We start from the raw sequence: 8,423 nt of genomic DNA on the forward strand, positions 1-8,423 counted from the left end.
CACACACACACACACACACACACACACACACACACACACACACACACACACACACACACACACAGAAATGAACAAAGCAAGGCAGTCATGCTTCAGATTGGATCACAGTGCATCGCTACAAAAATTGTTTTCTGTGATTAAGTAGTCAATGAGCATACTGTTTATTTTCCCAACACTCTGCCAGCAAAAAATAGACTAGTGGGGATACAGTTATTGCTGCCAAAGCATGTCAGAAAAGGCAGTGGGAGCCCATATGTATCTGAGGCCAGCCACTATCACAACCTGGAAAACATGATTCTGTGCTCAATTTGATCCCAGCGGATAACTTGCGTGCGTGTCGCTGCGTGTGCGTGTGCGATCGTGTGTGAAACATGATTGTACACCGAAGTGCAAACATCAATTCAGCAGGAAGAAACAGATGAGAACGTCTCCTCCTCTGTTTCCTTTCATTTCCATCTCAACCTGTTGGTGTGACTCTTTTTCCTCCCGCCCTTGCGTAACCATGGAGACGTGGTGAGTAATTAAATATCCTGCCTCCCCTCAGCTATTCACATAGTACAACCAATTAGCKGTTGCTGGGTTCGTATGGATTGGTGTTTGGTCCTGGCACGCTGCAAGCACATYTTTTTTGGTGGTGGGTTTATTTATTTTTTGTCTTTGTTTTTTTTTTTTTTTCACAGCATGGGTTTTTAGACGAATGTGATGGAAAATCTGAGCAAATCTGGGACATTAGAGACACAAAGTGTTGATTTGTGAGCAAATTGCACACATCTGAGAGAAACGCCGCAATTAAATGATGGCACGAGTGTTTCATTTTACACAGATTTGGTTGTTTTGTTTGAGCGTTTGTTTGTTGCCTTCTAAATTTAACATTTGGAAAAAGAAACAGCACCCACTGCGTATTTGGCCATTTGAGTATTCAATATTTGTGATATCAGGCAACTTTACAGCACTGCTTGAACTTGTGACACTGATAACASTAAGTAGAAGTCAGCCACAATGCAGCACTAGTACAACACTGTTGTATTTTTTCTGCTACTAGCAGATGACAGTAGCTGCGTTTCCACTGACCATGAAAATGCGCAAATTAGAATTTCGAAAAAAAATTAGCTCAATGGAAACACGTCAATTTTGAAAGAAAATAGGTTTTTCGACAAAATGGTTTTGCGCTAGGATGAGGTGGTTTTACGGCCGTATTGAAATTGATGTATTTCTCAAAACTGCAATGGAAACACTTTTTTCGCATCACGGGAGTCACGTGATCAAGAATCGACTGTTTCTACTGGCGAAAAAGACGACGAAGAAGAAAGCAGGAAGTAAAAGTAGTAATAAAATCACAGAAGTAGCAAAAGAAAGTATTAAACTCACTGACTACATTTTCCCAAAAACGCAGCATACGTAGCGGCTCCCAAGTAGGGACTTGTTGCTGGAAAGCCTCAATGAGACGCCGACGTCTCCTCTGATGAAGAGCGCTAGTGTCGCGGTAGCAATATGCTGTGTTTACATCCATTGCCGCCATGTTTGTAATGACTTATCACGAGAACAAATGTATTCACGCATGACTTTAATAGCATTTCTTAATGYAAACACCACAATTGCAAAACTGTGTTTTTTGACATTAACAGAATATCGACAAAGTTTTGCGCACATTTGCAATGAAAACACAGCTAGTAATGTTCAGTTGCTGACACCTTTTTGATTTTACTAGTTTACTAGAGTAGCTAAAACAGCTCAGCAGTTAACACATGAAATGTTCTCTAGTTAGCCAATAAAACCACACAGCAGTTGCATTAGGTCAATATGTTGACACAAGTTGTCGTGATCTGTTTTTTTCTGCTTTAGTTTTTCTTGTGTTTCTGTGTTCTCCTGTGTATCTCTGCCGTGATGTCATTCCTCCTGCCTCACCCTAGCTCACCTTTTTCCTCTTGTCTCCTTCAGGTGTTTCTTGTTGTCTCATTAAGTTCTCCCTTTATATTCTGTGTTTTGTCTTCTGTCTCTCGTCCGTTCATTGTGCTATCAACCCCAGCCAAGTGTAGTTGTTCTCTGTGTTCCCTCAAGTTCTTATTTACCCTGAGAGATCCTTTTGTGAGTACTTTTTGAGCTGCCTCATCAGCCTTTTTTGTTTGATGAAACCTTTTTATTACATTTTGGATTTTGCCTGTACCCTGGGACATTCTGCCTGCACAACCTCACAGAAGTACAATTAATAATTTCACTTTTTCCAGCTAGTTGTAGCAGTAATTGTACTAGTCAGCCAACCGTGTGGTCTAAATGTCTCAAGCGGCAACAGGAGGTAGGTGTTTGTGCTGTAACTGGTGGGTTGCCAGTTCAAGGCCCCACTCCATCCGTCTCAATCAATGTGTTTTTACAAGACACAACAAGACAACATTTTGACAAGACACTTCACCTGCACTGCCTGCTGGTGGTGGTCAGAGGGTCCGGTGGTACCGGTGAATGGCACCTCTGTCAGTCTACCCCAGGGCAGTTGTGACTGCAATGTAGCTTAGCACCCAGTGTGTGAATAAGTGATTGATTGTAGCATGAAGTGGACTTAATAAAGCGCTATTCCAGTTTAGGCCATTTACCACATTAGGGACTCCCATGCAACCAGTAATTGACTAGTTCAACCTAAAATGTTAACTAGACATCTATTAAAACTTTAAATGTATAGAAGTAGTGGGAAGGTATAAAACTTTTACTATAATTTAATATGATAGAATAAAATAAAATACAATGGAATTGCCTGTACAATGAAAGTGAACATAGAAAGACATATACTAGGTAATTAGTATGCAATGAATATTCACTAGTTAAAACTAAGAACCGTCAATCATAATATGATTGCATTAGTTGTACTAGTTCAACATCTTGGTGCACTAGTTAAACAAACTCTTTCACTAGTATAACGTTTTTGCCAACTAGAGGAATATTTTTCCAGTTGTATCAGTCAGACAGAGTGCAGCACTATGTCCACGAGTCTCAGTTTGTTGGTTTTAGAACACTCTAGTTGCCCAGTAGGCTACTAGTGGACAACCTTGTTATATTAGTTAAATGGCAAGTGTCCTAAAACTCTTACATGTAAATTTTGCCTAGTACTAGTGACTGTCAAACTTGTCAACTAATGAGCCTCTTAAAGTTTTGGCTTATGCCAGTGTATTAGTGTATGTATTGTGTGGCTCAAAATTGTTATGCTTACCTGTTGAAATGATGAATCACACTTACTATTTTTGAAATTAATCAAAAATCCTATCATGTTATTTTCAAATAATCATATTCAAATAACCTTTATTTAATTGACCGGAATATGATGCTGTCTGAATAAATTTTATTCTGTGTAATATTCATTTAATTCCCTTCCGCCCTATCCAAGATCTCTTGATAACGCAGACTCCTTTAAAGAACAAACAAAAACACAACTTTTCACTCAAGCATTCAACTGAATATATTCAACACCTCACAACCTGAGTTTATAAGCCCTGACTAACAATCATGTGTGTTATTCCAGTCTAGTATCCATCCCCTCCACCTTTAAGGGTGAGAGATAAACTGAACTCCTTTTTGTTTTTGTTTCAAATATTGAATGCATTGAATGTATAATTTGTGCAGTTATTGTGATGTATTTGCTTTTTCTTTCTGATAATAGATGTACAGCACCTTGTGAAATRCTTTTCTGTGAAAGGCGCTATATAAATAAACTTTTACTTACTTACTAATCAAAAAGAAAACAATAGAATTAAATGTTTTAGCGTGTGGTAGCCATGGTTTTCAGTCTCATCCCAAATGCTTCATTGGTAAATCTAATTCACAGTCCTGCATGCTAAAGATGCTGCACACTTCCTGCTCTAAGACACCTTCTGTATTAAAAACTTATGAAGTCAGACATTTGTTGGGGAAAAATTGTAAAAAAAAAAAAAAAAAAAGAAAAAAAAAAGCCAACCCTGAACATTTGTCTTCCTGGTGTTAAGATGAGAGGCAGCAGGTGTTTTAGCGAGACTCAGCAGGTAAGACACGTTTATGCCCAGAGGTGTTGCTCATGTTGATGGGACCACATGCACAAAACCACACAGAAACAGATGGATTAAAGTATGACAAAGTCTGGCATGTTACAGAGAGGAAATGTCTGTCTGAAATTTAATGTACTTCCTTTTTAAATGTTCCTTTCCGTCTGCTGAAAGAATATAATGATGTTTTCTTGCCAAGATGTTTTTTCGCTTGCAAATTTGCATTTATGTTTCACAGCAAAATTTATCACACTTACCATGCTGCCGTACTGTTTTAACCACGAGAGGACTATGAAGATCTGTATGCGTATCAGTGTTCCAGAGTTAAGTTTTTTTAATGACGCTCTGTGGGTGTGTGTGCTCATACTTTTGGTTTCATATGCATGTGTGTTTTGTTTTGTGCCTTCAGCAGTCGGCTTGCCCTGACCTCGCTGACACAATGTCTCTGACTCTCTTCCAGGTAGCCTCCAGCACTATTATTCTCTCTGCCTTCTTAGCTTCTCTTTGCCTCATTTTTCCTTTATTGTTGCTTAAATTTAGGAGATTTTTCCCCTCCAAAGTTATTCTTTAAGATTTTGTCAAACTTCATCAATGCGCACGGGGTAACCTTTTGTGTCTGTGAAGTTTTACACCCAGGTTTATTTTTTATTTCTTTGTTTGTCCTGTTGGACTGTGTGAAATCTGACGTTCCCAAAAATACATCAAACTATTTTTACAGACCAAGTATGTCATTTATCAGCAGAACTTGCATTTCAGGAGAAGAACAAGTTATTTGTTTWTTTGAAGACTATTACAGGATTTCTTCCTATGACCGTTGTCCTAAAAAATAAATTCAAATTCCAAACATCCTGTTTAAAAGTTTTTTGTTTTGGATCATTTTATAACCAGTTTTCATTCAGATTATAAAAGTGTTCATTTTAGCTTCAGATATTTATTTTTGTTAAATCATTTAAGTGAGGTTAATTGTTTTTGTTTGCTTCAAACTATTTGGAGAAACTGCTTGATACCAAATTCATAAAATTACATCAAAATTTTCAGTTTCAATCTTATTTTGTTGTGTTGATTATAATAGAAATATTTTAAATTATAAGTCAAGTAATCTAATTATGGATACATACAGTTGATCTGGTGCATCTTTAAAATGAACGCTTAAAACAGCAGCAATGTAAATTTCACCCTTATGTCTGAGATGCAGCCTTCATGGATCTTTRTATTTTTTTCTAAACATTCCACAGATTGTTAGATGTAGCCAAGACAACGGCTTGAGTTTGTATTTTGAAAGTCTTTCTTGAACCATATTTGAAGTGAGGCAGGACACAATAATAGGCTAAAAACAGTGGTACCAAGGAAAATTGTTTCCGTGGACCATTTCGTAGAAACAGTTTGATGATGCCTACCAATGTGGTAAATCTTGTGCCAGCAGGAATTGAATTGGAATTGCTCAAATAGAATCTGTATGTGCATAATTTGAAATTGAATGCATTGGTTTGAAAATGAATTTTACTAAACTGAAACTGAATTTAATGATTTGAAACTGAATTTGAAATTTTGTATCGGAATTAATGAGCTTTGAAACTGTATTTTGACCRATTCCAAATTTAGTTTGACTACTTTCACTTTCAGTTCCATTATTCAATTCCAGTTCCAAAATTCAGATTTTTGTGTCACACATCCTGGTCCTTGAGAAAGCCKYCCAGAGTAATCAAACACAGATCCACAGATTTACGTTTCACTTTGGTGAAGCTTCCCTTCTGTAATGTAACAGAGTTGATGCAATCCACCATAAAAGTGACAAAAACAGACAGCTATTTTATTGTAGTGATTAATGTTACCTATATGTAGAAAATGTAACATTTACATCACATCATGGATCACATATTGATCAGATGCTGCTGCTGACTGATCCATGGACCATCACCATTTTTTTCTTTCTGCTGCCTTTCATTTTATTTTATATGTTTTCTTCTGTTGTGCTTAGTTTATTTTGTTTTTAATGAAATAAATACGTTTTTAAAACAAAAAATAACAGTTTACCTCAGAGATGCAACAATTTGTTGCTATTAAAATAACATTAACTTTTCTCTATATATTAAATATATATCATTAAGCTCACTTGTAGCCATCTCCATATTGAATCAAATGTGCGCATTTATTGTTTTAGGTTTGTGACACCATCTTGAGCCATTCACAAAACATCTGATCAGAGCTGCACTGCTGCAGACAGGTTKCTGCAGGACAGTTCTCTGAAGCAGCTCTGAAGACCATGGAGGCTCACCCAGTGCTGAACAGGACCAAGAAGACTGATGTAGTTCAGGAGCTGCAGTGGTGKTGTYMCTCTGMACCAGCTGCTCTTCATGGAGAACAATCTACAGGAGACCTTCAGAGACTGTGACTCTGCTGAAGATTATCATCACATCTCCTCTGACCACAGCTGAATCTGAGAGGAGCTTCTCAACACTAAAGAGAATCAGACTTTCCTCAGGTACAACATCACACCTCACTGCACTGACCATGCTCTACAGAGAAGAATCTGGTTAAAACATCCCTGACTTTAACCAGAGTCATGAAGAAATTTGCTTCTCAGTAACAGAAGAGCAAAATTTATGTACAAAAAAAAAAGAAAAAAAAAACTACATGACATCGTAATGCTGTTTAATTATTTGGATTTGTTTAATAAATGCACTGGCGTGAAATAACAGTACAAGTTTGATTGCTTTTTGAAGTATGTCTATTTTTGAGTTGTAGCTCCCCCTGGAGAAAAATCCACCAGCCGCCACTGCAAACATATAACCTGCATATTATCTTGAAACAGATCTATGTTCATTAAAAACTGAGTATAACATGTCTTTTTTTGGCTGCTCATCATATTTGGCACAAATATTAATTGGTTAATGTGTGTTTTTCTTTAAATGCATTTGCTATTGTGGTCAATAAGTTTTTGCATGGTTTATTTTTATTATTAATAAATAAACTACATACAATGTGTTTAAGTTTTAAGACATCCATACCTATATTTTTTGTAATGTTAAGTGGTCAAAATGACCTGTAGGTAGCTGATATGCTACACAGCCAAGATCGCTATAAACCACATCCACCTTCAGCACTAATCATTTACTAATACTAGACCTTGGTGTGGTTATCTGACGTTTTCATTATTCATATTTTCATGTTTTTGCAGTCATTGTTGCACATAAAAATGGCACAGCTGTTTCCATGACTCATTTTTACATTTGTTCAGCTCACACACCAGCACCGGATGTCCTCAAACTGGACCTAATGCTTTGTACTAAGCAAAGATGAAGACATCCATAAAATGGTTCTTGAAAAAAAAAAACTTTAGGTAGATAATGTGTGAAACCTCCATGCCAAGTGGAAAGTTCCCACAATGATGTAAACTCATACATAAAGTTGGCCTCATAAACCCAGCGGGACAGAGGATGGAGCTGAGTGCTGCAGACTGTTGCCCCAACTTTTCACATTTTTGTCACCTTGGTTTGTTCGCTACCTCCTTTCCTGGCTCAGAGGCAACAGTGGATCAGTTTCAGCCTCTGTTTCACCTCYGTCATCTCACACTTGATACCAAGGTTGAAAAAAGGCATCTCAGGCCCAGCTTAAGAATCTTGTTCAAAAGGGGCTAAAATATCAGCCAAGTTAAACAAGGTTTCCCAGAAGAACATTGCTCAAACTATCACACTCTTGCTTTCTTTGACTAATCGTCATGTCACATTTTTCTACAAATCCATAAGCTTCAAATGGAAATATAACTCAAACAATATTTCTGTTGGAGGTAACAAGTCAGTTTTTACTTCTTACATGCATCACTGAATCTTTGGTGCCATCACTGTGTCGCTGGTTCTCCAGTTTTACTTCTCACCATCAGTGATTCAAAGTCTGTGATGGATTGACAACCCATCTGAGGTAAGTATCTTCCCTTTTACTCAGCGCCTGGTGGAAATGGAGTAACTCCTCATGATCCTAAACTAARTARATTTAAATCAGGTGTGRTGGAGCAGTGAAATCACTGACACTTGTTCAACACTTGCTTCTGATGAGGGGAGTTTGACACTTGTCTTCTAAGCTCTCTTTTGACAGGTCCTGACCCCTGCACACTGAGGACATCTAACATGAGCTGCTGTTGTGGAAAGGCTACAATCCAGCTAGCCAACACAAKATGACTCTTGTGAAAGTCACTCAGACACTTGCGCATTGACTTTAATTTTCTTACTTAGAGGATAGTCACAGCCTCCTCCTCACTGCTTCCTAGATMTACCTATCACCAGGTGCCATTAGTTACATTATAGATGATCAGTGTATAGGTGAGGGTAGAAGAATAATCTAATTATGTAAAACAGCTTTTGCCTCTGTTTGTCTCACACACACACACACACACACACACACACACACACACACACACACACACAC

Source organism: Austrofundulus limnaeus, unplaced genomic scaffold, assembly GCF_001266775.1.
Source record: "Austrofundulus limnaeus strain Quisiro unplaced genomic scaffold, Austrofundulus_limnaeus-1.0 Scaffold60, whole genome shotgun sequence".
In the NCBI taxonomy this organism is placed as follows: Eukaryota; Metazoa; Chordata; class Actinopteri; order Cyprinodontiformes; family Rivulidae; genus Austrofundulus; species Austrofundulus limnaeus.